The sequence below is a fragment of the Myotis myotis genome, unplaced genomic scaffold (assembly GCF_014108235.1).
Source record: "Myotis myotis isolate mMyoMyo1 unplaced genomic scaffold, mMyoMyo1.p scaffold_m19_p_2, whole genome shotgun sequence".
Taxonomy (NCBI): domain Eukaryota; kingdom Metazoa; phylum Chordata; class Mammalia; order Chiroptera; family Vespertilionidae; genus Myotis; species Myotis myotis.
The window spans coordinates 117,094,029-117,116,699 of NW_023416324.1; the positions used below are offsets into that span (position 1 = coordinate 117,094,029).

Here is a 22,671-nt window from a genome sequence, read left to right on the forward strand (position 1 = left end):
CCAGTTATGTTGCTTTACTGCTTTCATGAGTCTTTTGAGTCTGCTTTGAAAAATGGGTATCACCTATTTTTCTTATCAAAAGTTAAATATCTCTGTCTTTTTCTAAAATGCTTTTCAAAGTTGAGGTTGATGTCTCAATGGAAGTAAAACTGTCTAGAATTCAGGTTCCACACAAAATTCCACTTTTGTACTGGTTTGTCATACACAGTTTCATATACTTTCACCAGGCTAAAATATCAAAAATGGAAAGAATATAAGATGGCTCTTGTAAGATTTGGTTTAAGTCTTAACTCTTTCACTCTACAGCTACATAATTTTGGGCAAGTCATTGTCTCATTTCATCTTCTGACTGTTAATTATAAAGTTGCAAAGTAAGTCCTGTGCATGTTATCGCCAGGGCTGAAGGGTGCATCAAGTGGTATAATACATGTGAACCAGGTCTGTAAACTTCAAAGTGTTATATAAATAATTTCAGTTTTTACTGCAAAGGACTTTGCAGCCTTGGGGGAATTATCAAATAAGTAGATAATGTTAGAGCTTTTCCCAGTAATTTATTTCCAGTAGAAAAATAAATATACAGATTCTAGACCTTATGTGTGTAGTTCTTTCAGATTCGTTAATTTGGAATGGTGTTATGAACCTTTCCAGGCTAATGATTTGTGTTTATGTGGAGAGATTTATTCCTTTATAAATAAAACTGAGGTAACCTGAGTTATGACAATTTTGATTTACATTGGTGGCTTAGATGGAACACGTATCCTTTATGTAAGAGTAGTTAGGCCTTTGAACATTTTTGTACAGATTGTCTAACAAGTATTTTTCAAAAAAAATATTTATTCAGAAAAATCCCTGGTTATATGATAATGAAAACTCATATATCTTTGAAATGTCCTATGATGACATTTGGCAAGGATCAGTGAGAATCTTCTCAAATATTAGAAAATTCAAAATAAATATGTGTGGGCAAATTCTAAAGGATATTTTATTTTCCTGTTATTTTGTAGTGTTCTGAATCTCAAAATGATACTTACTAGTACTACTTATTATTCTTAGAAATAAAATATATAATATTACTATTTTTTTCATGCTATTATATTTCACTTTTGACAGCAATATATTTATCTTCTGAACAGCATATATGGGATCTATTTGGTATATGATCCATGCCTTAAAGTTTTTTATCTTCAAATTATAATGATTGCACAATACTAATTAAGTGCATTCATTTTATTTCAAAATATGGGGAAAACTTATAGAAACATTATTAAGTTTAGTGCATTAGAATTTTCCCATATTTTAATCATTAACTCAAAGAAATGAGTACAAGTAAATTATTGGCACAGAATAGTGTCATACAAAACTTCAGACATAAGAAACATAAAAATATAAAATATAAATATTATATTTATATAAATATAAAAATATTTTAATATAAATATAAAATTTATCAAGAAATTTTGACAAATCGCAAGCATGGAAGCAAAATGCTGATATTGAAAATTTTAATAGATTATCATGTGCATAATTAAAGGTCAGGAGGAGGAGAGGCTAGAAGCAGAAGGAAATTAGGAGGATGACAAGTGGTTCACAAGGGGTGGAAAAGATAACATATGAAAGAGATTTACAGGAGGTTAAGTGCACAAAGCGATTGGATATTAGGCTGAAGGAATGAAAGAAACCAAGATGCTTTCAGCAATGCTAGATTTCCCAGAAAATAATTGGATATACAAGGCTGTGGTAAGAAATAAATTCATAAGGGATAAGAATATCTTAGAAATGGAATCTTGAGACTATATAAACATATAAGATAAAAATGTAAAGGATGGGCCGAAACCGGTTTGGCTCAGTGGATAGAGCATCGGCCTGCGGACTGAAAGGTCCCAGGTTCAATTCCGGTCAAGGGCATGTACCTGGGTTGTGGGCACATCCCCGGTGGGCGATGTGCAGGAGGCAGCTGATCGATGTTTCTCTCTCATCGATGTTTCTAACTCTCTATCTCTCTCCCTTCCTCTCTGTAAAAAAATCAATAAAATATATTAAAAAAAAAATGTAAAGGCTGGGAAGAGGTAAGTACCTAAATACTAACCAGTGGAAAGAATCCCACAAAAAAGATGGAGAATTTCAGGCAGAAAAGATATAACAACCAGAGAGAAAGGATAGAATAAATGTCAAATGTTGCTATTGGATCAAAGAAGATAGATCAATAAATTTCCATGGAATAAAATAATGGAGAGATTTTTGGTAACCTTGGCAAAAATATATTTCTGGTGTGATGTAAGTAGAAAAAAAATGATGTATTGAGAAGTGAGTGACAGGTGGTCAAAAAAACACTAGAATAGAGAGCAGATGGGGGAGTGAGAGACAGAGACATTTGGAAGGAAACAAGATGATATTTGGGGTTGGGACAATTTGGATTTTATTCATTGTTGATATTTGGATTTATTTTTATTTTTTTGAGATCCTTAGAGGGTGAGAGAAAGGGGGAGAGGAGGGAATTTAGGCTGCAGTGATTGAAAGAGCAAATTGCTACGGAGTCAGAAAGGGTTGAGTTAAGAGCACAGACCTTAGTCTCGGGAGGATGAATATATTTTCCGTAAAAATAGAGAGGAAGAGAAGTAAGAAGAAAGGAAAGTGTTCCACCTGATATTTTCAGTATTCAACTGGCCCCATACATAGTCATTAGAATATTAACTAAATTTCCTATGCTGTACTTTACATTCCCATGACTGTTTTGTAACCAATATTCTATACTTCTCAATCCCTTTATCTTTCCACACAATACAAACAAACAAACAAACAGAAACAGACTCATAGATACCTAGAACAAACTGATGGTTTCCATGAGGAGTGGGGTTGGTGGACTGAGTAAAATAGGTGATTGATATTATTTAAAGATCACTGGAGTTGCTATGGGAAGACTAGAATTTAGGTCAAAGAAGAAAGAATAGACAACTGGGTTGAATGAGATGATGATGGCATTGGCTAGGGTGGTAGAGATGGAAAGAAGTTGACATATTTGGGATATACTTAACAGTAGATTCAGTGAGACTTGTTGATGGATTGACAAGAGAGAAGTCATGGATAATATTTTGATTTTTGACTTGATGACAGAGCCACTTACTGAGATAGAAAATCCCAGGGTAGGAAGGGAATCTCAAATTCTGTTTAACTATAAATAGTTTGAAATATCAATTAAGCACTATGTGGCGATATTAAGTAGGGGTTGGACTGATGAGTCTGAAATTCCAGGGAGAGTTAATCTCTATTGCCATCTCCTTACTATGCTTTTCATTTCTCAGTAGCACTTACCACAATCTGACATACTATGTACTTACACTTTATTTATTTATTAACTGCCTTACAGACACAAACATACACATACACACACACACACACACACACATGACTGGGAGCTTCATAAAGACAAGATTTTAATTTTATCTGTGATGTCCTCAACTATTAGTACTGCACTTAACACTAATAGATTCTTATTATTTTTTGAAAAATAAATATACTCTAGGATGTCCTGCCTTTCACTTAGGGTGTTTATATATTTTGAGGTCCTTTATAATGCCAAAGTGAAGAAATGGTTTTGATCTCAATCGAATTCATCATGCTGATGTCCTCTCCCCTGATTCTTACAGCACTGAAACTCTCTAGGTTACTTCTATGTAATAGCAAGAGACAGAACAGAATTTCTGCAACTTCAAAAGCATGTGAGAACATGTTAGTGTCTTCAAGGCTGCCTAAAGACCGTAAGCCAATACACATTATGCACCCATTTAAACGCTGGTATCCTACCTCCTGCCCAGCAATAACCTAGGAGAGAGGACAAGGACCATTGTGTCCCTTTGCTTCTATCTACCTTCCCTCTCTCAGACCTGTAGGTTGTTTTTTTCAGCCCTGTAATGAATGGGCCAGAGAACAATATACAACTGAGAAATATGCAGTTTCCTTTCTCTACACCTTCCCTGTGTTTTCATGATGTCTTTCCTAAGTAATTGTTATGCCTTAAACCCTCTAAATACTTCAAGAGAATGAAGCTTTTGTGACACCCCAGCCAAACACATATTTTTTTTTGCTTTCTATTTCACCACATCCTTTTGTAGGGTAATTGATCTCAGTAAAATGATCTATGTGCTTGGAAGGGGAGAAGAGAAATGTGAATATGGCAAGAAAGACAAAAAGAACATAGGTTAATATCTTTAAAAATATTATTCTGTTATGCATATATAGATGTTGTCCCTATTTCAGTAAGAGATGAATTTTATTACACTTTTGTAAAACTTTCAAGAGTTTTTAAAATAAGCCTAGTGGTCCAGAAAGTAATTCTCATGAAACACGAGCAGTTGTCATATTTCGGATTCATGTCATTGGGGCAGAAGTTCAGGCATAGCGTACTTAGGTACTCTGCTTAGGATCTCAGAAGCCTGCAACCCCAGTGCCAGTTGTAGCTATAGTCTCCATCATAGTCACAACTGGTAAGGCTTCCCGAGGTTGTTGGTAGAATCCATCTCTTTGCACTTTCAGGGTCAATATTTTCAAAATGGGGATGCCGGGAAGAGAAGAGAGAGAGCAAGAATTAAAAACCTATTTGAAAAAATAACGACAGAAAACTTCCCTAACCTGGTAAAGAAAATAGACCTACACCTACAAGTCTAGAAATGCAGAGTCTCAGAAAAGATGAGCACAAAAATGCCAACACCAAGGCACATCAAAATTAAAATGCAAACATTTAAAGACAAAGGGAATCATAAAAGCAACAAGAGAAAAGCTGTTAGTTACCTACAAGGGAGCACTCATAAGACTGTCAGCAGAAACATTTCAGGCCAGAAGGAAGTGGCAAGAAATATTCAAAGTGATGAAAAGCAAGGACCTATACACAAGATTAATCTACCCAGCAAAGCTATCATTTAATTCAAAGGAAAGATAAAGACTTTCCCAGATAAGTAAAGGTTAAAGGAGTTCATAACTACCAAACCAGTTATTATAAGAAAACTTAAAGAGTATTCTTTAAGGAGAAAAGGGGAAAAAAGATAAAAATATGAACAATAAAATGGCAATAAATGTATATGTATCAACAATTGAATCTTAAAATCAAAATAATTAAACCAGCATTGCAGAAAGATACACACACACACTAATAAAAGACACAAATTGACCGTACCATTGTGACACCCACCAGCCAATCAGAAGTGAGTATGCAAATTAACCCAACAAAGATGGTGGGTTAATTTGCATATGCAGGTCCCGAGCGGCGGGGGCAGGGTGGGATGCAGGCATTCTGCACTGCCCCAGCTGCTCCGGGCCTCTGGGCAATGGGGAAGGCGGAAAGGCAGCTCCGGGCCAGAACAAAGGCAGAAAGGTGGTTCTGGGCCGGAGTGAAGGCAGTGCCAGCAGCCAGGGGAAGGAAAGCCCATTCTTGCATGAATCTTTGTGCATCGGGCCTCTAGTAGATAGATAGATAGATAGATAGATAGATAGATAGATAGATAGATAGATGATAGATAGAGAACATTTTGACAGGTGCCAGATGAGAGGGGTTTGTTGAGTTAGGCGAAAAAGGTGGTGAAAGGATTAGAAGTGCAAATTGGTAGTTACAGAATAATCATGTGGGATGTAAAGTACTGCATAGGAAATATAGCCAGTAATATTCTAAAAACTATGTATGGTGTCAGATGGGTATGAGATTTATCAGGATGATCACCTAGAAGTTATATAATGTCTAATCCCTGGGTGTACAACTACAACTAATATAATATTGTATGTTATCTGTATTGAAAAAATTTTTAAATGTTTAAAAGTGGTTAATTTTATGTTATGTTATTTCGCCTCATATTTTTAAAAAAGGGGAAAAATACTCCTACATATGTGTTTGGGGTCAACATTTGTAAATAGATAAAGGCAAATGAAATAATCATATACATAATTTTCTCTTTAGTAGTGCCCTTAATCTGCCTTTATTTAATAGTACTTTGAATTACTCTTCATTCCTTATTTCCCACATCTGATTCCAAAGTTTAAGGCACAAAAAGAATGTAATAGCCTTCAATTGCTCTGGGTTATGTTTTATTGTTTAATTAATACCTGATTTAAGTGGTTGGAGATATTTGAGTTTGCTGAGTTGTGTATTAATGGAATACTAAAACAGGCCTTGTCGTATCTTAGCGCCTTCAAACAGCCTCACATTCAATAAGTGAAAACTAATTAAAACTTAAATGTCTTACCACTAAAATACTTACTAACTTAGATGTGATTAAGTGATTAATCATTTGTTCACTGACATCATAAATGTTTTCATCCTGGTGCTAGGTATTATATATTATTTTTAGGTCAGTTAGACTGTAGATCATTTTTTACTTCCCTTAGTGTATGTGTTCTGTTTATTTTAAACCATCATCAAACTTATGGAAGAAACATATGGTCAACAGTTATGTTATAAAAGTCCTTGAAAATTGGGTGAAAATGTTCAAATAATGGGGTTATGGAGCTGGTCTCTTACATAGCCTTTAAAGAAGGACATCAATGTTTCAGAATACAAAATATGAAATTCATGTGTAAAATAATACTAGTGCCTGTCTGATTCTCACTTTTATATAAAAAATGTAGAAAAGCTATGGATATTGATTGCTCAATTATCTATGGTTTCATGTTTTTATGAAAGTAGAGTGTTTCATGAAATATATGCCTATTAATATTTCATAATTCATATAGAATATTTCATATAGTTAACAGCCATACTATAAAGTCCTTGAGGTCAGCAGTGTAACATTGTACAATGGAAGTGCTTCCAAAATTATCTTTGGAGTCTGCATTTATATTCCAGACAAAATATTGTGGACATTAAGCAAACTGCTTTTCCTTACCTGTAAAATAGGGATAAATTCCAAATCCATGATTGTTTAACAGTTATACAAATTAATATAAGAATGTGTCTAACATTCTGCCCATTTTTTCTTCATCCTCACCTGACAAATCACACTGTTCATTCTTTAAGTTCCAGTTTAAATAAGATCACATTTTAGGGGAAAATAATTTCAGTTCTTAGATGATTCCATCCATTACAAATGTCTTTTTACCTCTATATTTTCCATGACTGACAAATTCACCTCTGCTGTTCCCAAGACTCTTTTTATATCCAGCTACCTACTTGATTTCTCAATGTGGATATCTCCTAGGCATCTTAAAGTTACCATGTTTCAAGCTGAAATCTTGACTCCATAGACTTCTTTTCAGTGTCCCTCATCTCAGTAAGTGGTAAAACCATTTATTTCATTGCTAAGGATAAATTTTTAGAAACATTTTTATTTATTTATTTATCTAACTAGAGGCCCAGTGTATGAATTTGTGCACCAGTGGGGTCCCTCGGCCTGGCCTATGGGATCAGGCTGAAATCGGCTCTCCAATATCCCCTGAGAGGTCCCGGATTGAGAGAGGGCACAGGCCAGGCCAAGGGACACCACTAGTGTACAATCGGGGCCAGGGAGGGACATGGGAGGTTGCCCAGCTGGAAAGGGACTGCGGTAGAGCTCCAGGGTGTGTCCAGCCTGTCTTGCTCAGTCCTGATCGGCCGGACCCCAGCAGCAAACTAACCTACTGGTCAGATCATATGCCCCCTGGTGGTCAGTGCACGTCATAGCTAGTGGTTGAGCTGTCTTAGCATATCATTAGAATATTACACTTTGATTGGTTGAACAGATGACCAGATGACCGACACTTAGCATATTAGGCTTTTATTATGTAGGATTCTTTTACAACCCTTACCCAAAATATCAGCAAATCTGTTGCTACTTTCCAAATATGTCCAGAATTTAACCATTTCTCATCAACCACACTGTCATTATGGCATCCCAATCCACAATTATGATATTCAATATATTTCCAGCTTACCCTTTTGCCTCCTAGTAGTCTATTCCTCACATAACAGCCAACATGAACTTCTTTATTCTTGAGTCACATCATGCAGTTGATTGTTCAAAACTCTACATGGTTTTCCCTTGTGCTTAAAAGAAACAGCAAAGTTCTTAAAAGGCCAAGCAGTCCCTTACTGCTCTTTGATCTTGTATTCTCTCTCCCTGGCTCACTGCACTCAAGCCATAGTAGAAATCCTCTGGGTTGTTCTTTGACACTGCCTGCTACTCCTGCCTCAGGGCCTCTGTACAAACTTTTTCCTTTGCTGGGAAGCTTCTTCCAGGTTTTCTGAGGGCTCACTTTCTTCAATTCTTTCATGTCTTCTTTTAAATGCCCTGTCCTTTAAAAGGAATATTCCTTGTCTCTTGTTGTGATTGTTAATTTTATGTGTCAACCTTACTAGGCTATACATTCAGTTGCTTAGTCAAAAATGGGTTTTGATGTTTTGTGAAAGTATCTTAAGGTATGATTAACATCTAAATCTATAGACTTTGAGTAACATATTTTACCCTCTGTAATGTGTTGAGTTTCATCTATCACCTGAAAGCTCTAAGAGAAAAAAATAAGTCTCCAAAGAGGAAAGAATTCTTCCTCTCACCTTCAGAGTCAAGTTGGCATTTTCACCTCCTGCCACAATCCCCAGCTTCATAGCCTTCCTTGCAGATTTTACACTTGTTAGTTCCACAATCACGTGAACTAATTCCTTAAAATATATATCTCTCTCAGATAGATACAGACAGACATATATACACACATATGTATGTGTATGTTTTTGGCTAACATGCATACATACATATATATCCTATTGATTATATTTCTCTGGAGAACCCTGATTGATATCTTTTTATCTTCTTAAACTCTTTTTTTCTTTTTTTCATGTCTCTAATCACTTCCTCACATTACATTTTATATTTCTTTGTTTGCTCCTTTATTATTTGACTCCTCTATTTGAAGACAAGCTCAAGAAGGAATAAATTTTCAATGTTATTTTCACTATTGTCATTCTAGAAATTTGGAAAAATCCTTAGAATGTATTTTCCAAAAGAATATATTTCAAACATATTTTAATGAATCAATGACTAAGCACAAAAGTGAGAAAATATTGTGAGTTGTAATTACTTGAAACAACTCTTTTACTACTAGGTATTAAAATGCATTTGTTACAAATGTCAGGATTTCTTTTTTCTATATCTAAATAATAGAATAATAGGTACATGAAAATATATCACATTATCTCTATTCTGCCTTTTGCAACAATGTGGATAAAACTGGAGAACATTATGCTAAGTGAAATAAGCCAGAGAGAGAAAGGCAAATTTTGTATGATCTCACTCATATGTGGAATCTTAATACAAACAAACAAACAAACCATAAAAACATTGAACTCATAGAAATAGTAGAATAGTGGTTCAAAGAGCTGGGGAGTGTGGGAAATGGAGAGCTGTCTGTCAAAAGGTACAAACTTTCAGTTATAATATGAACTAGAAGCCCAGTGCACTAAATCTGTGCAGGGGGGAGGGGGTGTTCCTCATCCCGTCCTGCACCCGCTCCAATCTGGGACCCCTCAAAGGATGTCCTACTGCCAGTTTACAGGGATTGGGCCTAAATCAGCAGTCAGACATCCCTCTCGCAATCCGGGTCTGCTGGCTCCTAACTGCTCACCTGCCTGCCTGCCTGATTGCCCCTAACCACTCTGCCTGCCAGCCTGCTTGCCCCCATTGCCCCCCCCCACCAGCCTGATCACCCCCTGATGGCCCCCCACTGTCCTGATCACCTCCAACTGACTCCCACTTATGGCCTGCTTGCCCCCAAATGGCCCCCCTGCTGGTCTGCTTACCCCCAATGGCCCTGCCCTCCACCACCCTGATTACCCACAACTGCCCTTCCCTATTGACCTCTAACTGCCTCTACCTCAGCCCCGCCATTATGGCTTTGTCCAGAAGAACATCCAGAAGGTCTCCTGTAAGGTCTCCCAGTCTAATTAGCATATTACCTTTTTATTAGTATAGATAGAAGCCTGGTGCATGGGTGGGGGCTGGCTGGTTTGCACTGAAGGGTGTCCCGGATCAGGGTTGGGGTTCCCTTGGGGTGTGAGGCAACCTGGGAAAGGGGCCTGTGGTGGTTAGCAGGCTGCCCACACCCCCTTCAGGATAGGGGGTCCTCACTGGGGAGCATGACCAACCTGGGTGAGGGGCTGATGGCTGCTTGCAGTCTGGCCAAGCCCCCCAGTGAGGACCCTCACCCCATGGGGATGTGGCCAACCTGAATGAGGGGCTGAAGGCCATTTTTAGGTTGGCCACACCCCCTTCAGGTTGGAGATCCCCGCTGGGGTACCTGGCCAGCCTGGGTGAGGGGCTGATGGCTGTTTTCTGGCTGGCTATGGCCCCAGGCAACCCAGGCTCTCAGACCCTCCTTGAGCGGAGGCCACAGCAGCTGGAAGCAGGTATCTGGGATTTATTTATCTTCTATAATTGAAACTTTGTAGCCTTGAGCATAGCCCAGTCAGCCAGGGCAGGAGGGAAGCTTGGCTTCCTCCCTCACCAGGGGCAACGTAAGCCTCCCGTTCGCTCCAGCTCTGTGACCGCCGCCATCTTGGTTGGGTTTAGTTGTATACTTGCACTTGATTGGGTGGTGGGCGTGGCTTATGGGTGTGGCTTGTGGGTGTAGCAGAGGTATGGTCAATTTGCATGTTTCTCTTTTTATTAGATAAGGTGGTTCTAGGAATCTATGTACAGCATGGTGATTATGGTTAATAATGCCTTATTGTATACTTGAAGTCTGCTAAGAGAGTAGATCTTGCATATTCTTGCCACAACACAAAAATGATAGACTTGTTGAATATGTTAATTGCCTTGATTGAGGTAATCATCTCACAATGTATACATGATATATCATCACATTGTACACTTTAAATCTGTACAGTTTTAGTTGTCAAGTATACTTCAAGAGAGTTGAAAAATAAAAATAGTAATCAATAAAATGCATTTGTAAGCAAGTTTATATCCACTTACTCTTCCAGGTGCTGGTATAATTAGAAAATACAGATTCATATCTATGCATGGGTCTGTATGCACCCCATTCGCTTCTAGTTATCCAGTTTGTTTGGCTACTCATAGGTCTAACTCAGCTTGACTTTATTTCTGACCAACACCTGGGACTCAAAAATTAATTACTTCCTTGACCTTATTAGAGGGCTGATGTTTAGAAGGCCACACAAGCTTATACTTCCCTTTCCCTCAAATTCCCTCCAACATAAGGTTTTGTGTGAAAGGTTTTACTGAAAAGTGGGAGAAAATAAGCAAAAAAAAAATACGAGAAAATAAAAATAAATCCTTCATAAGAGTTCCCTTATTAATAGTTCTAAGTTTTGCTTCCCCAACCCAATGCCCAAGCTTCCATCTCCTTCCACTCACAAGGAGAGTCCTTGACTTTCTGCAGTAATTTCTCATGTCCTAAGTCATTCATTCTAGGCAATCATCATCTAGGAGACATCAACTGTAAATTTTAAACATCACAATTTATCTCCTTTAAGATCTTTTTTCTAGTTTTAAATGAGTTTACACCTTTTTATTCTCCCCACAGTCATTTTCTGTTGGGTAACTATTAGACAAAACACTAAATGAAAGGAAATATAGATAACAAATGTTTCTGTGTGCATACACATTCAACACTCATTTCAAAGAGTATACATTCAAACTATATTGATGAAAAGAAACAATTTTCAAAAGTCAACATCATCTACAATTATCACCCCTCAGATCCACAATGAAGACAGAATTTTACATTGCTTTGTGGATTGTGAATTCTCCTTCATTTACTGTGGCTTCTAGCCCAGCTCAGGTGTCTACCAATATAAAATTAAATAGGATTTATTGCTAAACTTTATTTAAAAAAGGAACACAATGTTTTTATTGAAGAACAAAGACAAACTTATCTACTCAAGGAGCTGAACAAAGGGTTGGAAACTCAGTTTTGTTGTTGTCATTTTTTCCCTTTTAATCAAAGAATGAGAATCAAATACCTCATATCCTGGGGAAACTGACTTTTACTAGTAAAAAAAGAAAAAAGAAAGATATAAAAGAAAAGAAAATAGTTTTGGAGAAAAATAAGTAAGGCATCATATGGCTATGTAAGGACAGTGAAGTATCTAATTAGCCTAAAGTCAATGGGGGTGACACTATGAAACAAAGTCAGCACCAAGGCCTTCCTTTCCTGTAATGTATAAACTCCTCTACAGCAGAGGAAGATGGGGAGGCTACATTAGTTTTGTCCTTGACAAAGGCAGACACATTAGTTTTGTGTGAGAGAGTGACAGCTCTGAAAAGCTCTGTGTCTGACTCAAAAATCCATGTGATAAAAGGTAATTTTTACTTTATTAAAGTCAGTTCTGGAAGATAAAGTTGAGAGTTGGATATGTTCCACATTCTAAAATTACATGGTTCAAAATGTTGAGTCCCTCCTCCTTCTTTTTGAATAAGGAACAAATAAAAACAGTATAATTTTTTAATAAAATGGTAGCTATTCAGAATAGCTTTCCTTAAAAGAAATGCTATTTTGTGGGGCTGTTACTTGTCCCATAGTCAGTAGCTTCCAGCTGAGCCAGGGCTCTAAGCAGACCTAGTAGGACACTGCAGGGGGGCCTGCTATCATATATATGATGAGACTGATAACTTATCCTGGAAAATATCAGCAAGACTAGCAATGAGGGTACAAATAAAAGCTGTTATCTTACTTATTTGTAAATTGTTCACTCTACTTTTTGAACAACAATTGTTTAGTTTTTATTTTAAACTAGATGTTATCAATATAAAACATAAGTTTAGTTTGGAAAGAGATGTCACCTCTGTCTCTTAAGTTCTTTCGATGTTTGAGGGAACTATTAAGTTTGCATTTTAGAGAAAGATGTCTATTGTTAGATTGTCCCTTTTAAAATGGGTAGTCACATACTCTCCTATCCTATATAATAAAAGCATAGTATGCAAATTGTCTCCATGACCAGAGTTCTTCCAGGAGTTCAACTAGGGGGCAGATCAGCTGGGGGAAGGGAGGGAGTACCAGGCCGGCAGTCGACAGTCACTAAGGACCCTACCAGTGCAAGAATTTCGTGCACTGGGCCTCTATTATATAATAATTGAATCCAAATACTCCAATGAGAAACTTCAGTACATATATTGTTCTAGCTGCTATTGTGGAAAATATAGGTGATATGAAGAATCAAAGTCAGAGAGGACTATAATACATAGTACTTTACAAATGTCATTCTAAATGTCTTCCTAAAGCTAATCATTCATTGATTTTTCCACCCAGCAGGCAGTATCATGAGTCCAATGTGTGTCAGGCACTATCTTAGCACTTGGGATAGTTGTGGATGAAGTAACCCAAAGCTACCATTTACAGTCTTTTTATTCTGAATCAGGTCACTTGGCAGAAAAGTGACAGAGCCAGAATTGGCACCCAAGTCTGTCTAGAATTTGGGGCCGGTATATTACTTTTTTCCTCATCTCAATCTGTATTTCCTTTTAAATAGTGGAAAATCATATCTAAGAAAAGAGTACTATGCAAATTAACTGTCACTCCCTCACTCCCTCACTCCATCACTCCCTCACTCTGTCACAAAGATGGCGGTGGCCACGGAGCTGGAGTGAGCAGGAGGCTTGGGTTAACCCAGCGATGGAGGAAGCATATTGCCAGGGGCAACCGAGGCTTCCAGCCAGACCAAGGTTACAAAGTTTCAATTATAGAAGTTAAATAAATCCCAGATACTTGCTTCCAGCCGGTGGGCGTGGCCAGCCTGAAAACAGCCATAAGCCCCTCACCCAGGCTAGCCAGGCACCCAAGAGGGACCCCACCCCACCCTGAAGGGGCTGTGGCCAGCCTGCAAACAGCCCTCAGCCCCTCAACCAGGCTGGCTACACCCCCATGGGGTGAGGGTCCCCATTGGGGGACTTGACCAGACTGCAAATAGCCATCAGTCCCTCGCCCAGGCTGGCCAGGCAACCCAGTGGGACCCCCCCACCCTGAGCCAGGAAACCCTTCAGGACAAACCAGCTGGCCCCCACCTGTGTACCAGGCCTCTATCCTATATAATAAAAGGTTAATATGCAAATTGACCCTAACAGCAGAACAACTGGGAATGACTGGTCACTATGACACACACTGACCACCGGGGGCAGACGCTCAATGCAGGAGCTGCCCCCTGGTGGTCAGTATGTTCCCACAGGGGGAGCTCTGTTCAGCCACAAGCCAGGCTGACAGATGCCAGCACTGTGATGGTGGCAGGAGACTCTCCTGCTTCCTCAGCAGCGTTAAGGATGTCCGACTGCAGCTTAGCTCTGCTCCCCGCTGGCAAGTGGACATCTCCCGAGTGCTCCGGTGTTGCCAGAGGGATGTCTGACTGCCAGCTTAGACCCGATCCCCTGGGGAGCGGGCCTAAACCAGCAGGTGGACATCCCCTGAAGGGTCCCAGACTGCGAGAGGGCACAGGCCAGGCTGAGGAACGCCCCCGAGTGCACAAAGTGTTGTGCACTGGGCCTTTAGTGTTTAATTATAAAGGCTCATATCTTTGAACTCTCCTATAATATTTTATGTGAACAGGACACAGAAGAGTAATGTAGAGATATGCGTACTCAGGGAACTGAGAGTGGCTTATGTCTATGACATTTACCCTGTTTTTTACAATATCATTTTTATAAAAATACTAGAGGCCCAGTGCACAAAATTCACGCATGGCCGGGGTCCCTAGGCCTGGCTGGCGATCAAAGTACGAGCATCTTGCATGGAAGGACAGGTCCCAGTTGAGCTCTGGGCCCAAAGAAGCAGCTGGACCATCGGGCCCCCACACGCCTTCCTCCACCAGAGTCACAGAGCCCCAATCCCCACGCAGAGATGCGGTGAGCACAGCTGGATGTCATGGGCCGGGGAGCTAGGTAGGCCTCTGGGCCCCCCAGTAGTGCCATGCAGAAGCCGTCTGGGCAGCACGCTCTCTCCTGACTGGCCTCGCAGACCAGCTCTTGTGTGGCAGGTGGCAGCGATGTCCCTGCATCCTGGGCCCATGCCCACCACCCTCCATGGCATTTATCCAGAAGAAGCAGCAGGAAAAGCAGCTGCAGTTCTACTCCAAGGAGTTGTGAGCACAGGGATGGGTGGCTGGAGAGGGGCTGCGGGTAGAGAGCAAGGGACCCAGCATGGCACCTGCTCTGAGGCCATGACCATGAGCACATTCGGTGCCTGGGCGGGGCCCTCACCTGGAGCCCAGGATCAGGGCAGAGGCCAAGCCTGATCAGGGCAGAGACCACCAGGGCAGGAGCCAGACTGGACTGGAACCCAAGGGGAACCCAACTGGCCCCTGCGGTCCCAGTGGTTGCAGTCTGGCTCACCTGGAAGAAGCCACACAGGTACAGGACAGGCTCCTCATGGGCTCCTGGCACCTGAGCACAGGGCATGAACCCTGGCGTCCAGGGAGAGGTTAGCATGGGGAGTGAGAGCAAGCTCAGCAGACACCCCGCATTCTCACCACACCTCTGTCCCCATCACTCTCACCCCCAGGTAGCCAGCGAGATGTCAAAGCTCCCTGCCTAGGCGCAGCAGGAGGTTGGTCACAGTCACCCAACCCCAGTTCCCCATCCCAGATGGGGCCCAGCCCCGACTGGGTGATCAAGGGCTTCCAGATAATCAGGGCCTGCTGGCCAGGGGGAAGGCCAACCGCCATCACAGCAGGTGGGCGATGGGCCAATTGGGGCCTGCCAGGTGCGGAGAGGGACCAGGAGGTTGGCTGTCAGCCCTGAGGAGGGAGCCGGCACTCAGCCCCCCTGGGAAAGGGGCCACATCCACCACCACCCACCCCCAGATCCCTATCCCAGTTGGGGGCCTGGCCTCGAACAGGTGATGGGGGCCTGCCAGCCAGGGAGAGGGACTAGGAGGTTGGCCAGCAAACCCTGATCAGGCAATGGGGGCCTGCCAGCCAGGGGGAGGGACCACAGGAGGTTGGCCGGCAGGCCACATCCAGCGATTAGGGCCTGCGGGCTGGGGGCAGCTCCTGTATTGACTGTCTGCCCCTGGTGGTCAGTATGCATCATAGCAACCAGTCGTTCTGGTCATTCCATCATAACAGTTGCTTAAGCTTTTGTATATATTGACTAGAGGCCCGGTGCACGAAATTTGTACACTGGGGGTGGGGGTCCCTCAGCCGAGCCTGCCCCTCTCATAGTCTGGGAGTCCTCAGGGGATGTCCTACTGACAGCTTAGGCCTGCTCCCCTTGTGTGTGCCCCGTGTGTGTGTCCCCTGGGGGTCTTCCCCCAGGAGCGCCGTGGAGGCTCAGAGCAGGTGCCCCGTGTGTGTGTGTGTGTGTGTGTGTGTGTGTGTCTGCTGGGGGCCTGCCCCCAGCCGTGCCTTGGAGGCTCGGATCAGGCGCCCCGTGTGTGTGTCTACTGGGGGCCTGCCCCCAGCCGCACCACAGAGGTCAGGAGCAGGTGCCCCTCTGTGTTGATCTCTCAGGCTCAGGCCCTGCCTGCTTGTTGTTCTCTCAGGCTCGGGGCCGAGCCCGGCCCTTCCTCCAGAGCTGGTCATGACCGTGATGGAGTCTTGACCTCATCTGCGTATTACTTCTGAATGATGTACACTATTTGAATTATCATTTTTTTCTAGTATAACTAATTTCTGGGAAGAGACTAGAAACTTCAACTACTACATAACTAATTAGAAAGTTCATTTTCAAAATGACTTATTTTGCCATTGGCAATATTTAAACTATACTTTCATGAACTTCAGTATCATTCAGAATAAGTATTTGAACATTTATAATAATAAATACAGTGTTTCTTAAAAGCATATATTATACAGTGATCATTTAAAAATGCTTATGACATCAATTATGTTTATCACAATGAAATATAAATGCATCAGGTTTTGTTAGAACAGTGCAGAGAGATAGCTCAGAATCAAGAAGGTGGAAGTGAAGATAATTTCCTTTTTCCTTAATAGCTTTAATTGCAGAATACAATAGAATACAGCTGCTCCTTTCTTCAAAGTTCCCTTTCATAGTCTGTCTATAAGCTGTCATATCGTGCCTGCTGCCTGACTGTCATGTCGTCCAATCCTGTTCCACCTGAACAGATTTGTGGTGATATGGTCTGAGTGCTCTTTTCTTTGCTTTAAAATATAAATTCCCCATGCATTGCTGAATTAGAAATAGTTTAGCCTTATGTGTGAAAACTTATTTACTCTGATAAAGGTAATAGGTGCTCTACCTGTATAAATGAAATGATATCTAATGTTTAGAATTGACATTTTACTTAGGAAAAATGAGGATATGCTTTATATATTTCAAAAATAGAAGTACTATGATTTGAATAAGATAACAGATTTCATGTACAGATAACTGCAAAGAAAAGCAAAACCTTTATTTGAAAGGTATATGATACTTCTATACAATGACAACAAACTCAATAAAACCAACCACTGAAAACAAATTTCATCAATATAGATGCTTAATTGCAATATATTCTCTAACAGCCTCCTTAAAAAATTAGTTTTTAAATAATTCACTTAACACATCTAGTTTTTGTCTCACCTTTTTAATCCAAATGCATCACACAATTATCAATATCAATAAATGAAACTCAAATTTGCTGTTTCTTGTATTAAATGAGTGATTATTATTTGCCATGATGTGTAAATAGAACAGTGCTGTGTTTTCATATTGTTCTCTCTCTTCATCTGCTCATCTGGCAAAGGACAATGGTTCAAATTACTATTAGAATAGTAACTAATGAAAATGTACATAGCATATTTACTTTACTTTACAACGGTTCATCACTGAGAACACTTAAAAATGTACAAGACAATATTTGAGAGTGTTTCCAGTGTTCGCTATACAGTTGTAGGAGTGCACTATTTTCATCGCAGAAAAGTAAACTTGGACTTGATAAGAGACATAAATAAGAATTTGTTTAGAATCTGAGAGACAGACATGATACAGAAAGTAATAGCTGGCACCTAATGACTGTGAAGAACTATGAGACCCATCAGATCAATCCATTATCAGTTGAAAGTGACAGTTCTTGAAAACTGTAATTAGGTAGGCATAACTTATCATCACTTCTAATTATTTCCTTCACTAAATGTACATCAGTACATTTAGAATATACATTTTACATTGCAAAACAGTTTATTTAGTGCAAGCTAGCTTCTAATATGACTATTGATGGTAGCCTTTATTTTAGGCTGCCAGGTGCAATATTGTTTTATCTTTCATCATTAACTGGGAAGATGTAAAAATCACACATATTTATTATATTTGCAGGTGATACTGAGCTTAACTTTGTGTATTGTAAATGAGAAGGAATGGGGAAACAGGATAAATAATGATTCAGAAGTAGGAAAAGAGGAAATTGGAAATAAGAATCATATTTCAAAAGATAGTATGATGATGTGCATTAGAAAGATGGCTGAGGAAGAGCAAAAAAAAAAAAAAAGATCCCTTTGGTTCCAGAAAATCTCCAAATAAAGAGGAAGGCTTATCATGCCCTCAAAGCCACCCAGGCTAAGCGGGCACTTTGGGAAAAGAAGGAGCAGAGGAAAGAAAAAGATATCAGATTTAAGCAACTGGAATGGTTCCTACATGATGCCTGGAGGCAACAACATGACAAAGTGCACCTCAGACAACTAGAAGTGAAACCTTATGGTTTCCAAAGGATCAATGGAGTGAGCTTAATGGTACAAAGGACCATTGCAAGCCTTCACCTGAAGATTTTCAGTGGTGTCTTTGTTAAAGTGACCCCCCAGACCATAAAAGCACTGTGTACAATGGAACCTTATGTGACCTCCAATGGACTTCCAAATCTGAAGTCTGTCCAGGAGCTCATCTTCAAACGTGGGCAAGCCAAGGTCAAGATCATCCCTTTGACAGACAACACAGTGATTGAGGAGCATCTGGGGAAATTTGGTGTCATTTGCTTGGAAGACCTCATTCATGAAATTGCCTTCCCAAGGAAGAATTTCCAGGTGATCTCAGGGTTCTTGTGCCCTTTCCATCTCTCAGTGGCCCGTCATGCTCCCAAGAATGGAATGGGCGTCTTCAAGGAGGTGGGCTCCCTGGTTATCGAGGTGAATGCATCAATCAGCTCATCCAGCAGCTGAATTAAACCCAGAATATCTGAATGCACACTACTTTCGAAGCATGTGTTTTTGTTTTTTGGAATTATCCAGTTTCTTCAAAGTAGATTACTTTCTTCTCTATGTTAAGAAATTGGAGGGAAAAAGTCATGGAAAAGATGGTGATGTCCCACTTCCAAAGGAAAAGTCCAGTGTGTTTTCCATGTTGGCCACTGCTGCCACCTCTGGAATCAACCAAGGACAGATGCCCTGGAGGAGGGGGTCCTGTGTCACAGATAGGAGATGTCCTTCTTCATATCTTCTATACTGAGGCATGAATGCAAGACAGCATTGGACCCAGCCCAGAGGCATACCTGAACTTTGGGGTTCTTAATGCCTTGCTTTGGAAAGAACTTGAAATATATTTAGAAGAGCACACACATACACACAAAAAAATAGTATGATGAAAGAACTGAGAATTATTTTTTTATAAATGAAACCAGTGATCCTTTTCTTATCAATGACTGCCACAAGCAATCTTATATCTATATCAATCCTATATAATAAAAGGCTAATATACAAATATACCAAACAGCGGAACAGCCAATAGCTATTACTTGCACTGACCACCAGGGGTCAAATGCTCAATGCAGGAGCTGCCTCCTGGTGGTCAGTGTGCCCTCACAGGGGGAGCGCCGCTCAGCCAGAAGCCAGGCTCACAGCTGGTGAGCACAGCGATGGTGGTGGGATCCTCTCCCATCTCCATGGCAGCACTAAGGATATCTGACTCACAGCTTAGGCCCACTCATGGGGAGTGGGCCTAAGCCATCAGTTGGACATCCTCTGAAGGCTCCTGGACTGCAAGAGGGCACAGGCCAGGCTGAGGGACACCCCTGCCCCCCAGCCTCCACCCCAGTGCACGGATTTTGTGCACCAGGCCTCTTAGTTAATAAATAAGAGAACAAGTGGTAATTTAATCTTTGGGCCAAATGCAGAATGCAGCACATGAGTTTGATTTTCTGAAAGAACCTAAAAAAAAAAAATAATAATTTGCTCTTTGCTGAAGGTAGAACTCCAGGTTCCATGGCCACATGAACCACCAACTTTGTGAAGAAAGGAGCTCCTAATTGTTCCAAGGGAGATGATGGCATGCTCACATTAACACCAGAGGGAAAATTAAGGGTGTAAAGTAGAACAAGAAACATTCAGCTTAATACAAAAGGAAGTACTTTCTAACAATTGCTATTCTTCATGAAGTTGTGAGAACCCCAACACAAAATTATTCTAGCAAAGCCCAGATAGCTATCTATCATAAATACTTGTGTTTGGATCTCATAATTCATTTTCAGCATATTTTTAATCAATGTCTAATATTGCCTATCTTTGTTCTAAGAGCTCAGGTTACATACAAAAACAAAGTGAAATAATGTTACCATAAATACACAGCCTATATGAAGAATAATAAAACTAATAAATACAGAAATACACAATTTAATATAGGGATAATGCCACAAAGAAAAGTAAAGCCTGACAAAGTTGTTGAGTGTAATGGAAAGAATGCTTAAGGAAAGCCTCTGACAATTTGAGCAGTAAGTAGGGGTAGATTGTGAGTCCTTGTAAGCCATCATAACCATGAATTATTTTTTAAAATTTTTATTGAATTTATTGGGGTAACATTGGTTAATAAACTTATATAAGTTTGAGGTGTACAATTCTATATTACATCATCTGTATATTGTATTGTGTGTTCACAACCCCAAGTCAAATCTCCTTCCATCACCTAAAGTACACAGTTACATTTTCACAGTGGAATACTACTTGGCGAAAAAAAAGAAGGAAATCTTTCCTTTTGTGACAACATGGATGGACCTGAAGAACAATTAATTTTATACTAAGTAGAACTGGAACCGTATAGACAGGGAGAGGTAGATTCTATGGTTTTAACTTCTCTATGAACTCTGACTGCACAACTTTCCTGTTTCCCTCCTCAAACAGTGTCCTCCTCAAAATTTTATAAATAATTAAAAATGGTGAAACTAAAAAAATTAAACATCAAATATCTAAATATAATTTTACATTTCATGGAGTTAATTGCTTCATTATTTAATTTTATCTTTATTTTTTTTTGACTTTCACTACTGCACATTTTTATTTCTTCATCTTTTACTTAGGAAACTAATTTTTTTCTTTTTTTCCTCACTTGATTTTACCTTTTTAATTATTATATTTCTATTTTTGTTTTTTATTAAATCTTTATTGTTCAGGTTATTACATTTGTTCCTCTTTTTCCCCCATAACTCCCCTCCTTCCAGTTCCCACCCCACCCTCTGCCCTCACTCCCCACCCACTGTCCTCATCCATAGGTGCACAATTTTTGTCCAGTCTCTTCCCGCATCTCCCACACCATTTTCCCCCCCAAGAATAGTCAGTCCACTCCCTTTCTATGTCCCTGATTCTATTATAATCAACAGTTCATTCTGTTCATCAGATTATTTATTCACTTGATTCTTAGATTCACTTGTCGATAGATGCATATTTGTTGTTCATAATTTGTATCTTTACCTTTTTTTTCTTCTTCCTCTTCTTAAAGGATACCTTTCAGTATTTCATATAATACTGGTTTGGTGGTGATGAACTCCTTTAGCTTTTCCTTATATGTGAAGCTCTTTATCTGACCTTCAATTCTGAATGATAGCTTTGCTGGATAAAGTAATCTTGTTTGTAGGTGCTTGGCATTCATCACTTTGAATATTTCTTGCCACTCCCTTCTGGACTGCAAAGTTTCTGTTGAGAAATCAGCTGATAGTTGTATGGGTATTCCCTTGTAGGTAACTGACATTCTTTCTCTTGCTGCTTTTAAGATTCTCTCTTTGTCTTTTGCTCTTGGCATTTTAATTATGATGTGTCTTGGTGTGGTCCTCTTTGGATTCCTTTTGTTTGGGGTTCTCTGCGCTTCCTGGACTTGTAAGTCTATTTCTTTCACCAGGTGGGGGAAGTTTTCTGTCGTTATTTCTTCAAACAGGTTTTCAATATCTTGCTCTCTCTCATCTTCTGGCACCCCTATAATTCGGATGTTGGTACGCTTGAAGCTGTCCCAGAGGCTCCTTACACTATCTTCGTATTTTCGGATTCTTTTTTCATTTTGCTTTTCCACTTGGGTGTTTTTTGCTTCTTCGCATTTCAAATCTTTGACTTGATTCTTGCACTCCTCTGGTCTGCTGTTGGGAGTCTGTATAGTATTCTTTATTTCAGTCCGTGTATGCTGAATTTCTAGTTGGTTCTTTATCATAACATCGAGGGTCTCATTAGATTTCTTGTAGATCTCATTAAGTTTATTGGCGGCTTCTAGACAGTTCTTGATAGACCTTAAAAGTGTGGTTCTGAACTCTATATCTTCCATTGACAATTTTGTCCTGTTTCTTTGTCTCCTCATTTTTTTATGGTTTCTTGGTGAACCCCCTAGTGTTCTTTGTACGCAGTCTTGTTGTAGTTAAGCCTTGATTGTTGTAGTTAATACTGGGGGGATTTGACCTCCAGGCCAACTGGCTGTGAGAGTCAGCTGTGTCTGCAGTGGGAAAACTTCTGTCCTCTGGGGAGGTGCTAATCTAGCCTTTGCCTGAGGCTATCCGGCAAATGGCTCTGTGCAGGGCTTGGGCAGGGCGGATTGC

General features: G+C 40.2%; 1 protein-coding gene and 1 pseudogene across 10 annotated transcripts in view; both read left to right on the plus strand.

Moving 5' to 3' along the window:
- The window catches only part of ROBO2 (roundabout guidance receptor 2), a 1,562,785-nt gene that overhangs the window by 192,838 nt on the left and 1,347,276 nt on the right, over positions 1 to 22,671 (plus strand). The gene's annotated exons all lie outside the window — the stretch shown is intronic.
- LOC118676091 lies at positions 18,354 to 19,053 on the plus strand (annotated as a pseudogene).